General features: G+C 44.0%; 1 protein-coding gene across 4 annotated transcripts in view; it reads left to right on the top strand.

The window, feature by feature from the left end:
* The window catches only part of csk (C-terminal Src kinase), a 156,860-nt gene that overhangs the window by 77,912 nt on the left and 58,907 nt on the right, over nucleotides 1-20,041 (top strand). The window contains exons 1-2 of one of the 4 annotated variants that reach the window (XM_038784104.1): nucleotides 12,815-12,884; nucleotides 14,518-14,596. The exons of 2 other annotated variants lie outside the window; for them this stretch is intronic. The gene's annotated coding sequence lies outside the window, so the exon portion shown is untranslated. Of the gene's footprint in view, nucleotides 1-12,622; nucleotides 12,885-14,517; nucleotides 14,597-20,041 lie in introns of those variants that run through there. One more of the 4 variants, XM_038784102.1, reaches the window with a different exon arrangement.

The raw sequence follows: 20,041 nt of genomic DNA, 5'->3' as shown, positions 1-20,041 counted from the left end.
ATCCTGCCAATTGTGGGCAGGATCACTTTTAGGCAAATCTGCATATTACAGCGAGACAGCTAGTCTCACTGTAATATGCAGTTTCCTGAGGTACCCAAGGCATCGGATCTATCTCTTTCATCTTGGAGAGTGCTGTTCAGTACTGGTCTCCACAAACTGGGATCAGATGGAACAGTAGTCGGGGTCTCCAGAGGGGGCAGGCTGGTACCCTGCACTGCTGGCCTGGCACCTTGGTGCCAGCTTGGCACTGCCAAGGTCCACAGGTGGCATTGCTGGCTGGCGGGGTACTGAGGGTTCCAGGCTGTCACTACCAAGGTGCCACGCTGGCATTTTTCATTCAGTGGCAATCGGGGCAGGGTGAGAGGGGAGTGTGCCACCGTAGTGTTAATATAAGCCTACTTCTGAAAATAATAAAGATTGTTCTTATTATTTTGAATGTAGACAGAAGCATGTGTTATCATCTGTTCAGCGGGATCTTGGGTCAGGACAAGATAGGCATTAGCTGCCCTGTGCTGGTTTTGGTGGGGGAGTTCCTCTCGTAGTGCGCTGAGGATTGGGGGCCGCGTTTGGTGTTCCAGTGACGAGGCGCCATTCCCTCGCTACACTGGGAAGTTCCGGCCAGCGGAGCTCCTCGGTGCACAAAAAGGGGCTATGTACGTCCTCGGCCGCTGAGGCCCCCGATCTAACTGGGGGCCGTTAAATAGTGGAGGATTCTCGGCACTGCGAGTGCCGGGAAACACACGCTCACTAATGTCTTTACCTCATTCATGAAGAACTAGCACTTGGGACACATTGTTGTAGCATTTCTGACACAATGGGGCTAGTTGCCAGCAAAAGGCAACACCAATAAAATAGGATTTGGGGGGTGGGGGTGGGCGAGGAACAATACAGTGACATTAATCATTGCGTTTTAAAAACCAAATTTAGAAATGCCAGGGCAATTGCTGACAGATCGTCCCTTCACTTGGAACTTTGATTACACAGGATTGGGCCTCAGGCTAACCAATCTTGTTTCCTATGCGGATACTTTGTATGTTCACGCGTGCAAAATTCTCCAGGCGCTGATTGACATTCAAAAGATTTAGCCCTGGATTTTAGCTGAAGCTGCGAAACATGCATAACATGAGAGAGCAAAAATATTTCTCATGAGAGTAAGCAGATAATCAGTTTAACTTCTTCCTCAAAATGTTGTATCCTGGGCCTGTACCACTCGAAGTTTATCCCACGTCGAGCCTTGATGGCATTGTCTTGTCTTCTGCCAGTGGTTGTACTAATATAAATATGACCCTGCAACTTGCTTTGATCCTGGTGCTACTGCCCACCCTGGGTAATATGGCTTTTAAAAGGCTATTGAGTATCACAGTAAACTGGCCAACAAATGGAACAAGAAGCTGGGCAATGTTGGGAATGCTAGTTATTAATTCAATTTCTGGCTGTTTATACAATACCTCATGCCTTTTTTTGAAAATGCATTTTCTTTTGTAACTGGGAATCATAATGGCTGCTTTGTTAACTGAAAGTGCAAAAGTATGGCTGATGGAAAATGAAAATCGCTTATTGTCATGAGTAGGCTTCAATGAAGTTACTGTGAAAAGCCCCTAGTCGCCACATTCCGGCACCTGTCTGGGGAGGCTGGTACAGGAATCGAACCGTGCTGCTGGTCTACTTTAAAAGCCAGCAATTTAGCTGAGTGAGCTAAACCAGCCCCTAATGAAAATCGCTTATTGTCACGAGTAGGCTTCAATGAAGTTACTGTGAAAATCCCCTAGTCGCCACATTCCGGCGCCTGTCCGGGGAGGCTGGTACGGGAATCGAACCGTGCTGCTGGCCTGCTTGGTCTGCTTTAAAAGCCAGCGATTTAGCCGAGTGAGCTAAATCAGCCTCTGATTCACCATGATGTACTGTTTTGAAACTACCATATGGCTGGCAAACCTATAGTGCTAAACATAGAGGTTTAGATGTCCTATAAATAACGAGTGAAGCTCAAGGGTTTATCCATTTTTAGAATGGAAATTGCTGAATCCAGACTTTTTAAAAAGAAATGTTTTATTAAGGTATTTAAAAGTTTTTATAATAATAACTGACATTTTAATTTTCCCGAGAAAGTCGACAAACGGCTGCCACCTCCGGGTGAACCCTACCATTGACCGTCTTAAGGTGAACTTTATCTTCTCGAGACTGATAAACCCAGCCATGTCAATAACCCAGGTCTCTACATGCAGTGGCCGGGGGGGGGGGGGGGGGGGGGGGCTACGAGTCCCTCCACATTAACAAGAACCGTCTCCGGGCTACCGGTGAGGCAAAGGCCAAGACGTCGGCCTCTTTTTCCCCCTGAACTCCCGGCTCTCCCGACACTCCAAAGATCGCTGCCTCTGGACTCTGCACCACCTGGGTTTTTAGTACCGTGGACATTGCCTTAGCAAAACCGTGCCAAAACCCTCTAAGCTTCGGACATGCTCAAAACACGTGGACATGATTTGCTGGGCTTCCTGCGCACCTCGCACACCTGTCCTGGTGTACTAACATTCTGCTAGCCTTTTCCCCAAACTCATAAATCACCCTTCTTGCCTTCCTCAACTGTTCCACCGCTTTCCCTGTAGTCAACAGCCCAGACTCCGCTGCTCCCTCAGTAGCCCCGCGTCTGGGGACCTCCGAATATCTCCTGTCCAACTGGAGTATCTCCTCCACTAACCTACACCTCTCAGCCCATTCCGCCTTTTCTCTGTGGGCCCTTATCGAGATTAATTCCCTTCTGACCACTGCCTTCAAAGCTTCCCAAACCATCACTGCAGAGACCTCCCCTGTATCATTTGTTTCCAGATAGTTCTGGATGGACTTGCTAACCCGCCCACAGATCGCTTTGTCCGCTAGCAACCCCACATCCACAGCGGGCATCGCCCTCTCTCCACACTAACCCGTAGATCCACCCAATGTGGGACATGATCCAACACTGTGATTACTGAGTACTCAGTATCCACCACACCCGGTATTAGCGCCCTGATCAGACCAAAAAAGTCAATGCGAGAGTATATCAATCATGATCTCATAGTTAGGGATCCTCTCGGAAGGAGCGATCACAATATGGTGGAATTTAAAATACAGATGGAGGGTGAGAAAGTATAATCAAATACTAGTGTTTTGTGTTTAAACAAAGGAGATTACAAGGGGATGAGAGAGGAACTAGCTAAGGTAGACTGGGAGCTAAGACTTTATGGTGGAACAGTTGAGGAACAGTGGAGAACCTTCCAAGCGATTTTTCACAGTGCTCAGCAAAGGTTTATATCAACAAAAAGATAGGACGGTAGAAAGAGGGAAAATCGACCGTGGATATCTAAGGAAATAAGGGAGAGCATCAAATTGAAGGAAAAAGCATATAAAGTGGCAAAGATTGCTGGGAGATTAGAGGACTGGGAAATCTTTAGGGGGCAACAGAAAGCTACTAAAAAAGCTATAAAGAAGAGTAAGATAGAGTATGAGAGTAAACTTGCTCAGAATATAAAAACAGACAGTAAAAGTTTTTACAAATATATAAAACAAAAAAGAGTGGCTAAGGTAAATATTGGTCCTTTTAGAGGATGAGAAGGGAGTTTTAATAATGGGAAATGAGGAAATGGCTGAGGAACTGAACAGGTTTTTTGGGTCGGTCTTCACAGTGGAAGACACAAATAACATGCCAGCGACTGATAGAAATGAGGCTATGACAGGTGAGGACCTTGAGAGGATTGTTATCACTAAGGAGGTAGTGATGGGCAAGCTAATGGGGCTAAAGGTAGACATGTCTCCTGGCCCTGATGGAAGGCATCCCAGAGTGCTAAAAGAGATGGCTAGGGAAATTGCAGATGCACTAGTGATAATTTACCGAAATTCACTAGACTCTGGGTGGTCCCGGTGGATTGGAAATTAGCAAACGTGACACCACTGTTTAAAAAAGGAGGTAGGCAGAAAGCATGAAATTATAGGCCAGTGAGCTTAACTTCGGTAGTAGGGAAAATGCTGGAATCTATCATCAAGGAAGAAATAGCGAGGCATCTGGATAGAAATTGTCCCATTGGGCAGACGCAGCATGGGTTCGTAAAGGGCAGGTCATGCCTAACTAATTTAGTGGAATTTTTTGAGGACATTACCAGTGCAGTAGATAACGGGGAGCCGATGGATGTGGTATATCTGGATTTCCAGAAAGCCTTTCACAAGGTGCCACACAAAAGGTTGCTGCATAAGATAAAGATGCATGGCATTAAGGGTAAAGTAGTAGCATGGATAGAGGATTGGTTAATTAGTAGAAGGCAAAGAGTGGGGATTAATGGGTGTTTCTCTGGTTGGCAATCAGTAGCTAGTGGTGTCCCTCAGGGATCCGTGTTGGGCCCACAATTGTTCACAATTTACATAGATGATTTGGAGTTTGGGACCAAGGGCAATGTGTCCAAATTTGCAGACGACACTAAGATGAGTGGTAAAGCAAAAAGTGCAGAGGATACTGGAAGTCTGCAGAGGGATTTGGATAGGTTAAGTGAATGGGCTAGGGTCTGGCAGATGGAATACAATGTTGACAAATGTGTGGTTATCCATTTTGGTAGGAATAACAGCAAACGGGATTATTATTTAAACAATAAAATATTAAAGCACGCCGCTGTGCAGAGAGACTTGGGTGTGCTAGTGCATGAGTCACAGAAGGTTGGTTTACAGGTGCAACAGGTGATTAAGAAGGCAAATGGAATTTTGTCCTTCATTGCTAGAGGGATGGAGTTTAAGACTAGGGAGGTTATGTTGCAATTGTATAAGGTGTTAGTGAGGCCACACCTGGAGTATTGTGTTCAGTTTTGGTCTCCTTACTTGAGAAAGGGCGTACTGGCACTGGAGGGTGTGCCGAGGAGATTCACTAGGTTAATCCCAGAGCTGAAGGGGTTGGATTATGAGGAGAGGTTGAGTAGACTGGGACTGTACTCGTTGGAATTTAGAAGGATGAGGGGGGATCTTATAGAAACATTTAAAATTATGAAGGGAATAGATAGGATAGATGTGGGCAGGTTGTTTCTACTGGCGGGTGAAAGCAGAACTAGGGGACATAGCCTCAAAATAAGGGGAAGTAGATTTAGGACTGAGTTTAGGAGGAACTTCTTCACCCAAAGGGTTGTGAATCTATTGAATTCCTTGCCCAGTGAAGCAAATGAGGCTCCTTCATTGCATGTTTTTAAGGTAAAGATAGATAGTTTTTTGAAGAATAAAGGGATTAAGGGTTATGGTGTTCGGGTCGGAAAGTGGAGCTGAGTCCACAAAAGATCAGCCATGATCTAATTGAATGGCGGAGCAGGCTCGAGGGGCCAGATGGCCTACTCCTGCTCCTAGTTCTTATGTTCTTATACCTTGTGGACGTGGGAGAAAAATGAAAACTCCTTTGCCCATGGCCGTGCAAAGCTCCATGGGTCTACTCCCCCCATCTGTTCCATAAACCCCTTCAATTCTTTTGCCGCAGCCGGCCTCCTCCCTGTCCTGGATTTTGACCGGTCCAATTCCGGATCAATGACTGTGTTAAAATCTCCTCCCATAATCCGGTTATGTGACTCTAAACCTGGGATCTTATCTAACACCTGCCTCAAATTCCACATTGTTCCACGGACGGGCTGGGTACAGCACCCCGAACTTCACCCCCTTAAAGAGGGCCATTTTTGCCCGATTAAACCCAGCTCGTCTCTTGGCCAAATCTACGCCTGATGAATGCGCAGCTCCCAATTCTCCCACTTGCTGCTACGTTCTTTTTGGCCCACCGCAGAACGTGTTCCTTGTCCAGGAATCGGTGTAAACGTACCACCATCGCCCTCGGCGGATCGTTCACTCGGGGCTTTGTCGTGAGGGCTCTGTGCGCTCTATCCACGTCCAGGGGTCGAGGGAACGCCTCAGCCTCCATCAATTTCTCCAATATGTCCGTCACATAAGCCCTCGCATCCGATCCGATCCCTCACTGCCTTCAAGGAGGCCGGCAATTCTAAGATTCTGCCTCCTGGACCTGTTCCCCAGGTCCTCCAGCTTCTCTGCATTCTTTTCTGGTGGTCATTCATCATCTCCACCTTGTTCGCCAGCACGGTTATTCTCCACCTCCTGATTCGCTCTTCCGTGGGTCTCTTGATTCTGCACCACTTGATCAATTGAAGCCTTAATCGGGTCCAGTGTGTCCTCCTTCAGCTTGGCGAAGCAATCTTCAAAAAACTTCACCAGCTGCTCCGTCGACCACTGTGCCGTATCCCCCGCGGCCCTTGCTCTCCGCCATGCTTTCCCGGGTTACCAACTCTGCTCACGTCTTCCTTATAGGACTTTGCCTTCACACACAGCCACTCCTGGTCCAATCCTCCTTGCGCTGGAGGGGGATTTCTCTTCACTGTCTCACTCTTCACTGATTTATCCCATAAAATCCAGAAAAAACTGGGGGGAAAAGGTCCCAAAGTCCGTCACAGGTAGGAGCTATCAAATGTGCGACCTACTCCTCCATGGCTGCCACCGGAAGTCCTGAATCCAGATTTGAGTCATTTTTGTAAAAACAAAGGGAAACATTTTGTCAGTTTTAGCAGAAGAATGAAATTTGAGTAACAGCAGTTGGTTTGAAATGGGCAGAATTTTTGAGTTTAACACAATGGGAAGTTTATTGGCAGTGATATACAGGGTTTGTCATGCTGATGGATTTAATGTTGAAAATACTCGTACTGGGTTGTTATCCTATTTTGCTATGAGAATGTGATACATTGGCAGATTTGTTTCAAAATTGAACTAAAATGCAAGGCTGGGGTTTTTTCCTTGGGGCAGAGTGAGCTGAGGTTTATTAAATTATGAGACATAGGTCGGGTAGAGAGGAAGGAACCTTTCCCTTAGCGGAGGGCTCAGTAACCAGGGCGCACAGATTTAAGGTAAGGGACAGGACGTTGAGAAGGGATTCTCTGCCTGAAAGAGTGGTATAGACTGGAACCCTCACAACATTTAAGAAGTATTTAGATGAACATTTGAAATGCCACAGCATACAAGGCTACGGGCCAAGCACTGGAAAATGGGGTTAGAGTAGGTGCTTGATTGCTGGTGAAGACATGATCAGCCAAAGGGCCTCTTTCCGTGCTGTAAAAATGTCTATGTCTCTGACAATAGGTAGTGGAGACAGTAAGGTATAGCTGTGACTGAAGTAATGATAACCCATAAGATCATAAAATATAGGAGCAGGATTAGGCCATTTGGCCCATCGAGCCTGTTCCGCCATTCGATCATGGCTGAAACGTTCCTTATCCTCATTCTCCTGCTTTCTCCCCACAACCCACATCCCCATATTAATCAAGAAATCCTCTTGTTAATCAAGAACACCAGATTTGTGCCTAAGGTGTTACAGACCAAGAGCTGGAAGATAGAAATAGACAGAATAGTAGTTTCGAACTAGGAGCAAGAGTAGGCAATTGCACTGCTAGAAACCTGATCCACCCTTCACTATGGTCATGATTGATCCAGTGCTGTTGCAGTGCATATAGCATTAGATTTTTCTATTGGGAAGAATCCGGATCCATTATGGAGGGGACAACAATGGTTGAAGAGTAATTGGAGACCAGGTAAATTGAGAAGTGTTGGGTTAGTTGCTTTCAGTTTGGCTATAAATACCTAATAACTGCATGTAAAATGGATGTTTACATTGCAAAAAGCCTGACCTTTCATATACCACAATGGGAGTAATGTGATTTGTTTCCTGGAACTTGTCATTGAAAAATGAAAGAAAATAGGAAGAATCTTTGTAACAATAGGGCAAATATTGATCACTTCGCCTGCAGTTGAATACATTGACCCAATTATTCTCATTTCTCACGAGCTACCAGTTGTACATCTCTCCACCCCACCTCCGCACTTCATCATGTTTGCCACTTAATGTACCTTTTATGAAATTACCTGAACTAGGATGGAACAGTCTGCGAGATGAGATGAAGCGTTCGTCCATGTGCTGGTTTCTGATCAAAACCAATTAGATCTCATTAATTAATATCTTAAGATATACAGGATGTTTTCGTCCATGAGCAGATATTGAGCGTTTAAATGCTATTAACTTGGGAAACAGAACTGTCAAAAAGCACAGAAAAATGGACATTCAAGGGTAAATCCTCAATAAATGGTGCAGCAAACATTATAATCACTGCTTTTAGGTTCATAACAGGAGCTAGAAGATTTGTAATTATGTTGTGTCTTTCATTACCTTCACTGCGCAACTTCCAAGTGGCAACTGAGCTAATGTTTCTACATTAGCATTTTTAATTGCATTTTTAAATGCATTTTTCATTTCTTGGAGAATTTACAAAATTGTATAGTGATTCCCCAAGACAGTAGTTGATTATCCTTATCAGGAGGTATAGGGGACTGGTGGGGGTTGGGGGGGGGGGGGAGGGGTAGTGGCGGTTGGGGAGGAATGAAGCGATTGGAAACCTGTAAGAGAGATGCACATTCCTGGAAGTGAACAGCTGGTGCTTTGACCGTGGAAAAAAAATGTTAATGTATCAGTGATATGAAAGAAACATTTGTGTTCTCCTATAATGGATGGAGTTCCATATTAATGTTACCATTTGTAAACCTATATTTTGTCCATTTCCATTTTTCACACTATCCTTTTTAATAAGTAGCAGGCTGAAATAATTGGGGGAGGGGAATGAGAGAAGGGGTGAGGAAGGATGGAGGTGTGGGCTTAAGTAGGGTGCTCCTTCCAAGAGCCGATGCAGACTTGATGAACCGAATGGCCTCCTTCTACACTGGATTCTGAGTTACAGGTTTCTTGTGTGTTGTGACCCCAAGTCTTCACTGTTGCAAGAACCTTATTGTTTTGAATCATTTGTACATTATCCTTTTTTCTTGGTAAATACTTGGAAATCTAAATAACTGACCATGGGAAAAATAGTAGTTCAGCACTCATTGAGTTTTAACTTAAAATGGCAAAACATCCTTATCTTAATACTTTATGCTGCTTAGTCAATTTATTTGTAAAATGCCATTATCGAATGTCTATGAAAAATGGTTAACTAGTTTTCACCATAGCTTTGATAGCTTGTATCTCCAGTTTGAACTCTACCGAGATTTGAGTTACTCGAGTGCTAGAAAGAGAACCCGATGAAAACACTTCAGCTGCCTGCCTTCTCCACCATTTCTCCCCCCCCCCCCCCCCCCAATCAATCCATCGCCACCCAAACTTTAGTATCTAGAAGGTACTTGACTTGTACTCTCCCCACCAGCAGATAACTGAGATCATAATGCACCAATGATGGCTGAGTCTTGCACACAACCGCCATTTGTTTTTAGCATTGGGATGGAAATTCATGGGAGCAAAGGATGATTTGTGAAACAGATTTTTTATTTTGATTTTCCCATAATGTCCCTGCTGTCATGGGGTGATGAATGGAGTCTGTAATGACTTGTTAATATGATGGAACTTCATGATTGGGTCTTTCATTTTTAAATGTGTGATATTACCTTTATATGACTGTGCAGATTGTCTAAATGAATTTATGATATGTGTCTACAGGAGCTTACCCATGCTTAAGGATATCTAAACCACATAACTGAGCGATTCTGCTTCTGTCTTTCTGATGCTGTGTGCACTAGATTCCCGTATGGACAAAGTGTCACATTACCTAAACGTAGTGAAATTGGGCAAAGGCTACATTGTGGGCACGTGCACATTTGCACAGGATGCTGCCCGTATTCATCCAATTTAGGTGCATACAACTTGATAGTGCATGTGCTGTAATGAGCATCTTGCTGGCTGTCTAGCTACAATCACCCTACTTGTCTGGGTATGGGTTAGTGGGGGCTGTGTGAGGGAAAACATAATTTAACTGTTAATTGCAACAGTTGTATAATGTTAAAGATGTGCCTGGACTAACTCTTTGATTACTGTAACTACTTGTGAATAAAGTGCAAGGTTTTAAATCTAACTATTTAACATTAGTTTGCACTTCAGTATGTGAAGAGGCTGACAAGTGAAATACTGCAATGTTTGAGATAATGTGTAACGGATTGTGATCCAGCTACCTATTGAGGTGTATATGAAAGAGCTCTGAAAAATTGGCTAATTCTTATGGTTATTTATCTCGCTTGTTTCTGGTACTGTGGGCTTTTATTAACCTGTACAAACGATTCCACAACAAAAATTAATTCAATGGCCTTGAGGCCGTAAAGTGCATTGAATTTCTCTTCCTCCCCGCGCCCTCCATATGCATCAACTGATTTGTGCCATGAGGAAAGCTAGGGCGGTATCTACAAAACAAAATCCTTCAACAAAATAGCTGAGTGACCAATTCAGGGCAACAATTTTGGTTTAAACCTGTTTCTTTGCTGTACTGATCACGCTCTCAGTTAAGCGTTCGCTGACTTATTCTGCTTTTCTACACAAACCTTGAAATTGACTAAAACATTACCTTAGATTCTCTCCATGTCTGCTCAGGAGAGCAGCATGATCCTATGACAGGAAAATCTTGTGATTCTACACAAGAAGGACTCTGAAATCCAGCGCTCAGACCGGGCGCATACAGACTGTGCGACCCTTAATCCCAAACCCTTATGACACCCACCCACGACCCACCCACTGGTTGTGACCCACTCTTGAAGCATAATTAGAAAGGACAACTTCTTGCATGAATACTTTATTGGTTATTATAGTGAATAAAATATATATTTAATTACACAAAATTGAGATTGAATATTGACATGTAAATTAAATGAGGGTTTGAATATATTAAGGAATTAAGTTGTGCTTATATTATTTTTGACACTGCACCCCAGGAAGCTCCTAAGAGGGGGTACAGCACAGACTTGCCTGAAAGGGGACAGGTTGCATGAACCTGGCTTGCATTCCCTTGCGTTTAGAATATTGAGGGATGATCTCATTAAAGTGCTTAACCATTTTGATACAGTGCAGAGAAATTGTGATGGAATGCAAAGTAAGGGAGCACAAGTAAAATTGAGTGAAATCTGGAGACCGATTTATAAAAAAAAAAATGAGCAGTGGAAACTTGGAACTCTATCTCTGTCAAAAGAATGTTACGTCAATTAAAATTTTCAGGATTTGACATTGGCTGATTTGTGTTAGTTATGGGTTTTGAGGCATGTGAATTGAAGGTGAGTAAATGAGGTGAAGTACAGAGCAGCAATGATCTGTTTGAATGACTATTCCTGCTCTATTGTGCCAAGTCAACAAAGTGGGTGAGGTGTGCGCCCGCGCTATCAAAAATTCTACTTCCGGTGAGTACCCCTGAATGCATGCTAGGTCACCACACATGAAGAAGGACTCGTATAATACGTCATTGCATCCTTGGGCTAATCCAAGAGTGAATTACTTTTCAGTGTAATCACTGTTGGCTGCCAGTTTATGGGATTGGTTGCAGCACTGATCTCAGCACTGTACATCCCAGAAAGATAGTTGATGGCCTTTCACAAACCTTGTCAGAACTTAAAAGCTGAACTGAAACAATTGAGCCACACTGCTAAACCTCTCTGCTTCTTTCTCCTCCTCTCAGGTACTTCATGAAACCTATTTCTTCGGCAAGCTTGTGGGCACCTCTCCTATTACCTCCTTGTATGTCTTACTGTCAAATTTTGTTTAACAGTGCTCCTATGAAATGTCTTTGGATGTTTTACTGCATTCTTGGCACCATATAAATGTAAATTTCTGATCTTTTTGAAGATCAAAGTACCATATTCTGGAGGAGCTGTGCAATACAATATGAACAGGCCATGCCATAATGCCATAATTCCATGTAGTTTAGGACTGAGAAAGCTAATATTCTATCTGATAACATAAACTCATCTTGTGCTTGGAATCTGCTGGTAACATTTTTCTTAAGCTACTTTGTGTATGGGGAAATGTTGCTGTAAATTTTCTGGTGTTTTCCAGCCTGTTTCCATTGGCCACATTTTGATACCAATTATTTGCCATTAATATGGACGTTTGGTTAATGAATGTGCTGGCAAGATTGTTAATCCGGGAGATGGACAGTTGCTGCCGCCGCACTGTTTAGGGTACATTTTACTTGCCGATTTCAATTCGCTGTAATGATGCACAGGATAAAAACATGCTGTTTGTCTAATAATTTTGATCTTGCACAATTGCAGCCAATTAATACTGATGCAATATCCTATTGTGGCTTCAGAGAATATTGTTATTTACTTTGAAGTTTGCAGAAGAGTCAATTTTAAAGAAAGAAATGCTGAAATAAAAGCCATGACTCGTTAGTATTTGGATCAAACAGACATTTAATTATCAGACCCCACCCGTACTCACATTTATTTCCTTTATGTGCTTTGAGTGAAAGCAATTTGTATCCCAGTTCAGCATCTAGCCAATCTGATGAATTATTTGTAATTCAGTTGTGCTGTTTGAGATGTCTATTTTTAGTCGGCGTAAATCAAGGTGTTGAAAATGATTGCAATTTAAAGTTGCGTTATAAAATGGAATTCGAATGTGTGAAGCATTTTTTGTATGTTCAGCTGCAGATAGAAAATGTTAATGATTTCAGCTGAACATTTCTCATTGGCCAAACGGTTATCAGTTGTGTGGAGAAACTGGATTGTTATTGGTCTAGGAATTTAACTGGAAGACACAGTGCTTGGTGGCTGCATCAGAATCTGTCCACTGATCTATGTGCAAAATCTGCATTGCACTTTGTTCATGGTGTCCGTGCTGGAGAAACTATGAGACCGGACAGTATGTCTTGAGAACACTTAGCAGTTGAAGGAGTGCATGCAAAATTCCAGAGACTCGTCGATTTGTTGACGTGGCATTAAGAGGCTCGAATTTTGTTGTTTGGTCCATTCTTGATCTTCCTTTGTGACAGCTGAAGTGTGGTACTTGCCTGTGCTGACGGGCAGCCAGCAACAAGGATTTGCAGGCAAGTATTGGCTCTGAAAATCTCTGCCAGGTGTACTCCTCTTTCCCTTGTCCAGCATCCCTATTTTACCATATTCTCTTTGTTGTATTAAACTTGCACATGAACCAAGGGATTTACTGTCTATTTTATTTACATTTGCGTAACCATTTAAATACTGACATTCTGAAGTGCTCAAGCCAGATGTGTCTCATAAATGATTCAGTGAGTATGTTGGCCGTGAAAGTGGTAGTCTTTTGTGTTTTTAGTAATTTAACTTCAGTGCACAGTGCTGTCGTAATGTATTGACCCATGGGTGTCCTCGTAGTTGCCATTCTGTTGTTTGGGGTGCGAAGGGGCAGAAAATTTAATCATGCTTATTGGAAAATGTGAGGTTGCAGCCTGGTCCTTTTATTAACCTTGCCGGTGAATAAGGAATCAAAATGAACTGCAGTGATGGGCCTCAAGAGGCAGTGCTGACTGAGTAAGATCAACAGGCCAGAAAGACGGTCCTTTTTTATCAGGAAAAATGACTACAAAGCATTAATTTCCTCCTGCATTTTGTTGCTGTGACTGCAGAATACTGCTGATCTATTTGAAGGAGTCATTGCAGCCCTCAATACTGCATCATTTGCAGAATAGGCCAGCCCAACTGCCTGTGGTAAAATTGTGCATTGGAGCAAGCTGTAATGCAATCAGCAGCTATCATTTTTGCACTGACGCATTGTTGGTGTTCTGCTAATTAGCCCTCTGCTGTGTGCTCTGCTTTGAAAGCTAACACTATTTATTTATACTGAGTCACTAATATTGCCGATTGTTTAAAAAAAAACTAATTTAGCATCTTTATATTAAACCACTTCATCAGAGGCAGCTTTTTTTAACAAACTACTTCTGCCCCACTACTACAGTTAGCTGTTTATCTTAAAAGGGAAAACAATGTACAATAATTCTCCTTCCACATTGGCCTCAAATAGCTGCTACCTTTTGGAACTTGAACTTTTGCCATACAGTTCATTGAGAGAAGTGACTTGCTAAACTCCACTGGATAGAGCTCTGGGGGAAGAAAACAGACAAGCCTGGAATAATTAGTTTATTCCAGCTATAGTACAGCACCAGCACTGACTATAAATCTTGACCTTTTTGCAAGTATGAAATTGCTATCTGCCCTAGCCCATAGTGACTCCACCCCTTCTAAATGTAGCTTGCTGCTTTGAGGTTCCTTCCAATAGTGGGCTAAAGTTGTTCGTAAGGAGACGGAACCTCACATGCTCATTATGCTTTTTAAGTTGCCGTAGGTGCAAAATGTCTAGCAGCTCTGTACATCAGTGCAGCCCGGGTTGGGGCCTTAGATATAGGGGAATTGAATCTCCGTCCCAATTCATGTTGCTGTGTTTGGCTGCTGAAGGGCTTTACTCATTTCTTTGTGCAGTTAGTGCACGTGGGCACCAGCTGAGCTTGCTGCCCTGAGATTTGAAGAGGTATGCAACAAATACTTAATCGCGTAAACTTGTACCTGGCCAATTTTTGCCACAATCTGAAGTGGCTTTTTGCCACTTGCACTGAAGTTTGCCACAACCTTGTTAGCAAGGTGGGCTGGTGGGTAGAACTGCTTTACAAACTGGTAGGATGAATGTTTTTCCAAAACTGTATATTCCAGATTTCAGCCAGCCGGCATGGGCCGTTGCTGGATGCAGGAGAGGTGCCTCCCCAAATGGAACAGTGAGCAATTGTGAAAGGTTGGTAAGCAAAGACTAATTTTGGGCATCACCGTTTGTTACATTTATATTTCCAAGTTAGATTTGTGAGTGACTTGGTGGAGGACTTCCAGGCGAATTGAAGATTAATTTGTGCCCTTCTAAATAGAGCACAGTAAGAAATCTTACAACACCAGGTTAAAGTCCAACGTGTTTGTTTCAAACACTAGCTTTCGGAGCATTGCTCCTTCCTCGGGTGAATCCTGAGGAAGGAGCAGTGCTCGGAAAGCTAGTGTTTGAAACAAACATGTTGGACTTTAACCTGGCGTTGTAAGACTTCTTACTGAGCTCACCCCAGTCCAATGACGGCATCTCCACATCTTCTAAATAGATGCAGACTGAAACTATTGGGTTTGGAGATGTATGTGTGAATTGTGCAATTCTATGAAAAAACATTTTATAAAAGTTTTTTAATAGGGTTTTTTAATATAGTATATTTACTTTTATGTACACACAATAGTTTGGGGGGGGGGGGGCACATATACATTTGGGCGCCGGGGAAACAAATACAGAACAATTACGGAGGGCAATACGCGAATGAAATGAAATGAAAATCACTTATTGTCACAAGTAGGCTTCAAATGAAGTTATTGTGAAAAGCCCCTAGTCGCCACATTCCGGCGCCTGTTCGGGGAGGCTGTTACGGGAATCGAACCGTGCTGCTGGCCTGCCTTGGTCTGCTTTCAAAGCCAGCGATTTAGCCCAGTGTGCTAAACAGCCCCTTGGACCTGGTGTTGGTGTTGTCGCTTGCGTCCCCGGATGGTTTTCGCTGCCGTTGTCATCCCACGATCACCCCCGCTTCAGCCGTTCATACCGTCCTTCACCCGGATTTTCCTTGTTCTCAGCGCCTGTAGATGCCAAGTTTGGTGATTTTCCTGTGCTCGCCTTCCGGCTGTCATTTCCCCCCCCCCCCCCCCCACATCTATCCCTCCCTACCCCGCCTCAGCTACTTTCCCCGATTCTTGGCTACTTGGCTATTCTTCTGCTTGTTCATTGGCTACAAACTGGTCCCGAAACAATTGGGTGAATGGCTCTCGCGTTCTGTGGAAGCCATCGTCTGACCCTCGGGTGGCGAATTTGATTTTCTCCATTTGGAGAGATTCTGAGAGGTCGGACAGCCAGTCCGACAGCCAGCTTTGGTTGGTGCTGCTGACCACCAGCTGAACAGGATTCTATGGTGGGCGATCAGGGAGGCAAAGGCAAGGGTGCCCGTCCTCCTCCCCAGGAATGGATCTGACTGGTCTGCTACCCTGAAGAACGCCACTTTCAGGCATGACTCCACCCTCATCCCCACCACTTTGGACATTGCCTCTCAGAAGGCTGTCCAGTACCCCGCAAGTCTGGGGCAGGACCAGAACATGTGGGCGTGGTTGGCCGGGCCTCCTTGGCACCCTTCACATCTATCTTCCACCTCTGGGAAGAACCTACTCATACGAGTTCTTGTTAAGTGGGCTCTATGTACCACTTTTAGTTGCGTCAGACTGCGCCTTGAGCACGTGGAGGTGGAGTTGACCCTATGCAGTGCTTTGCTCCAGAGCCCCACCCTATTTCAATCCCCAGGTCCTCCTCCCATTTCTTGTTGCGTCCAGTACGGTGTCGGCCCTTTCTATCAGTCGGTCATACATGTTGATACAGTTCCCTTTATCTACGATGCTTGCGTCCAGTAACTCCTCCAGTAATGTCTATCGTGGCTGTTGTGGATACGTCCTTGTCTCCGTTGGGTGGGAAGTTTTTGAGTTGCAGGTACCTTAGCTTGTTCCCCCTGGTTAGCTGGAATTTCTCTGTCAGTTCGTCCATTGTTGCAACCCTGCTGTCCGTGTATAGGTCCCTGACTGTCAGTGTCCCTCCTGTCCCCACTTTTTAAAGGTGGAGTTGGTGCGAACCTATGGTTCTTGCAGATGGATGCTTTGTCCTACAGTTTGGCCAGGCCAAATTACTGCCGTAGTTGGTTCCAGGACTGGAGGGTGGCTATCACCACGTGGCTGCTGGAGTGTTTTTTGGGTGGGGATGGGAGTGCCGCCGTGGCGAGGGCCCGGAGGGAGGTCCCCTTGCAGAAAGCCTCTTCCGCACGCACCCACTCAGCTTCTGGCTCCTTGATGTGTGTTCCAACTTTGCAGGTCCTTTTTTAGTTCTTCTGTCAGACTGGCGAGGTTCCATTTGTCGATCACTTTGCAATTCTATAAATTAATGCTTATACAGATGTGCAAAGATTGTTTCCAGTTGTATTCTTCACCAACTGGCTTTCTGGAATATCAACGTGTAGTTGCCTGTTTTTGGCACAGACTTCATTTAGTAAGACTACCTTGAAGCTAGTACTGTGGCTTCTCAGTGCCAGTGTCCCAGGTTCGATTCCCCGCTGGGTCACTGTCTGTGCGGAGTCTGCACGTTCTCCCCGTGTCTGCGTGGGTTTCCTCCCACAGTCCAAAGACGTGCTGGTTAGTTGGATTGGTCATGCTAAATTTCCCAAAAAGGTTAAGAGGGGTTATTGGATTACGGGGATCAGGTGGAAGTGAGGGCTTAAGTGGGTCGGTGCAGACTCGATTGGCTGAATGGCCTCTTTCTGCACTGTATGTTCTTAAAAAGCATGAAGAAAAGATTGAAGGGAAATTGCCATACCACATTCTGCCGAGAAACAGCGCTTTTTTATGAGCGTGTTACTTGTTTTATGGGCTCGTGGGGGAAGGCCCATCATTTCAGGTATCTTCTGTGATTGTGTGGAACTTAGGCTGGGCCAATTTCCTTTTCTGTTTAATTATTTAATTGGCCGTGAAATACTTTGAGAAACTTTGAGCAGTTATTTGGCAATACAGTGCATCAGTTGAACATAATGCCCTCTGACTCTCCCGAGTAGATGAGGGGCAGTTTTTCACAGTGAACCTGTGACCGACAAGAAATCTATCTATTGAAAGATAAAAGGTGGTCCCGATTCTCTGTTTTGGTCATTCCTCTTCCTGCACATTCATTTTTTTTCCAGTTTGGATTCTGAAATCGTTTCTTTTTTTAAAATTTAGAGTGCCTAATTATTTTTTTCCAATTAAGGGGCAATTTAACGTGGCCAATCCAACTAGCCTGCACATCTTTTGGGTTGTGGGGGCGAAACCCATTCAGACACTGGGAGAATGTGCAAATGCCACACGGACAGTGTCCCAGAGCCGGGATCGAACCCGGGTCTTCAGCGTCGTAGGCGGCAATGCTAACCACTGTGCCACCGTGCTGCCCTGGATTCTGAAATCTAACAGCATTTGCTCGCTCGCATTGTTGTGTTTTTTTAAAGTTAGATAATTTCATTTGTTTGGGTAGAATACAAAAGACTCTTGCCAAATCTCAGTAGACACATGAAGACCCAATGATTTGTTACCCTCTTTATAATGCAAAGTACCTGGTTACAGATATTTGACCACGATTTATTACACACTTAGACTAACTGCCCTGACTCCATTCATGAACAGTGCCTATTTAAAACTGCCCATTGGAGACACATCTGGAATTTGTATTTATTAATGAGAATCAGTTGCATTTGTAAACTTTATTCAAATAGAACTTTTGTTCCTAACTCTGGTACAGTGCAGTAGAAACAGTATTTATTCATAGCTGGTCTGGACAAATTCAGTATGAGTTGCATAGTTCAAGAATGACTTGTAGATCATCAAATTATGATTATCTTGAGTATTTCCCATTCTGCCACCACAGAGCCTCTTGCCATTCTGGCTCTGCCACAACTATGTTGATAAAATGGGACATTACGGCAGACGTTGAAACCAATGTGTTAGACCGTGAATAATACCGTGAATAACTGGCTGCTGGAACCTCCTTGTGAAATATGTCTTTGCATAGAATGTCTGGAGAGAGGTGCAGGGTTTCCGCCGAGGTTCATCTGAGCAGCTCGGTGATGCAGGATTCTGTGCTCTATGAGCTGTTCCCAGGGACATGCACTAAGATTTTTTTTTAACGACGGGCAGTGTGTACAAAGGGCAGGGTCTTAACGCGAGCTTATGACCCACACTTACTGGGAATTCCTCATTCATGGGAAATAATTGCAGTTCCCAATCCCCATCACGAATGGGATTCAACGGGTTACCCACACCTGATGGCATAGGGTAGACACGCACTGATCCATTCAGTGTAGCGTGCAAATAATTGTCCTCAACCCAGTGTTGCATACTGCCATGTTCCAAGGTACAGGGCTGTGTGCCAAGGGATGCACAAGTTTGGGGCAGATGCTGGAGCGGCACAAATAAATTTAGCACAGTGAGGGGCTGGGAACCGTGTAGAGCCCTTGAGGCTGTAGACCTGTCCTGGAATATACATTGTGAATAGCGAGAGTGTTGAGGTTGTATTGAGGTAGCCCAGATTAGAACATGCTGTATGGAGTGGAGTTAGATTTTAGTGCACTTTCTGTAATTTACAAGCCAATATTTTGTGAGGTACTTGATAAATTTTATGAATAAAGTACATTTTTGGGAAGAAAAATGACATCCAGATGCTGAGAGGCATATAGAGTTAGAGTTTTGTGAACCATGGCTTTGAATAAATATATAGCTATTTTTAATCTTACCTTTAGTTTAATTTATTTTTTATGGAGTTTTATTGTATTATCCCAAGGTTTCCTGGCCAGTGGCTGCTTTTTTGTATATGCGACCCAGGGAGAGAAGATAATGAGCTGATGTTAGACTGGAAGAGTTCATCAGCAGCATCCTATTTATTATGTGTTTTAAACGTCCAAAAATATCTGTGCTTTGTTGATGCGTAAATGAACAAAGAAGTATCACCAATCCAAACAATGGGTTATATATTGGGCATGGCTGAAAACTTGTCAGAGGTAGCTTTTCGGGAGGGTCTTAAAGGAGGAGAGGTGGGCATGGGGAGGGAACGTCCAGAGCTTAGCGGCTAGACAACCGAAGAAGACATGACTGGGAATGAGGGGGTGCTGCAAGCGAGGGATGCCCAAGAGACCAGCGTTGGGGTACTTCAGCGTTTCTGAAGGGTTGTAGGTCTGGACAAGCTTGGAGGGAGGTTTTGGGGCGAGAAATTTCAAGGCATTAAATTCACCTTCATTCAAATGTCATGTCTTTTACTGCGATGTCATTTTGAGTAAACTTTGCAGGGTTTTAATGCCATTCAATTGTTCTGGTTCATTTGGTTATTTCCACAGTTGTGTTCGCATTAGGAGATGGATTATGCGGGACAGGGAGGAAAATGGAATCGAGGCCAAGATCAGATTAACCATTATCTTCTTCAGTATTGCAGCAGGTTCAAGGATCCTATGGCCTTCTTACTGTTTGATGTTGCCGCACAGAGGTTACCTCTGCATAACTTTGCAACCATCATACTTTCCGGTGAAAACCTTTTGGCCCCTCTTTGAACTTTGCAAAAGATGGTACTAACTGCAAAAAATAATTCCAAAATAATTAAATCAGCGCCGACAGT

This window comes from Scyliorhinus canicula, chromosome 24, assembly GCF_902713615.1.
Source record: "Scyliorhinus canicula chromosome 24, sScyCan1.1, whole genome shotgun sequence".
Taxonomy (NCBI): Eukaryota; Metazoa; Chordata; class Chondrichthyes; order Carcharhiniformes; family Scyliorhinidae; genus Scyliorhinus; species Scyliorhinus canicula.
The sequence above is the reverse complement of the archived record's forward strand: the minus strand, read 5'-3'. Positions and strand labels throughout refer to the sequence as shown.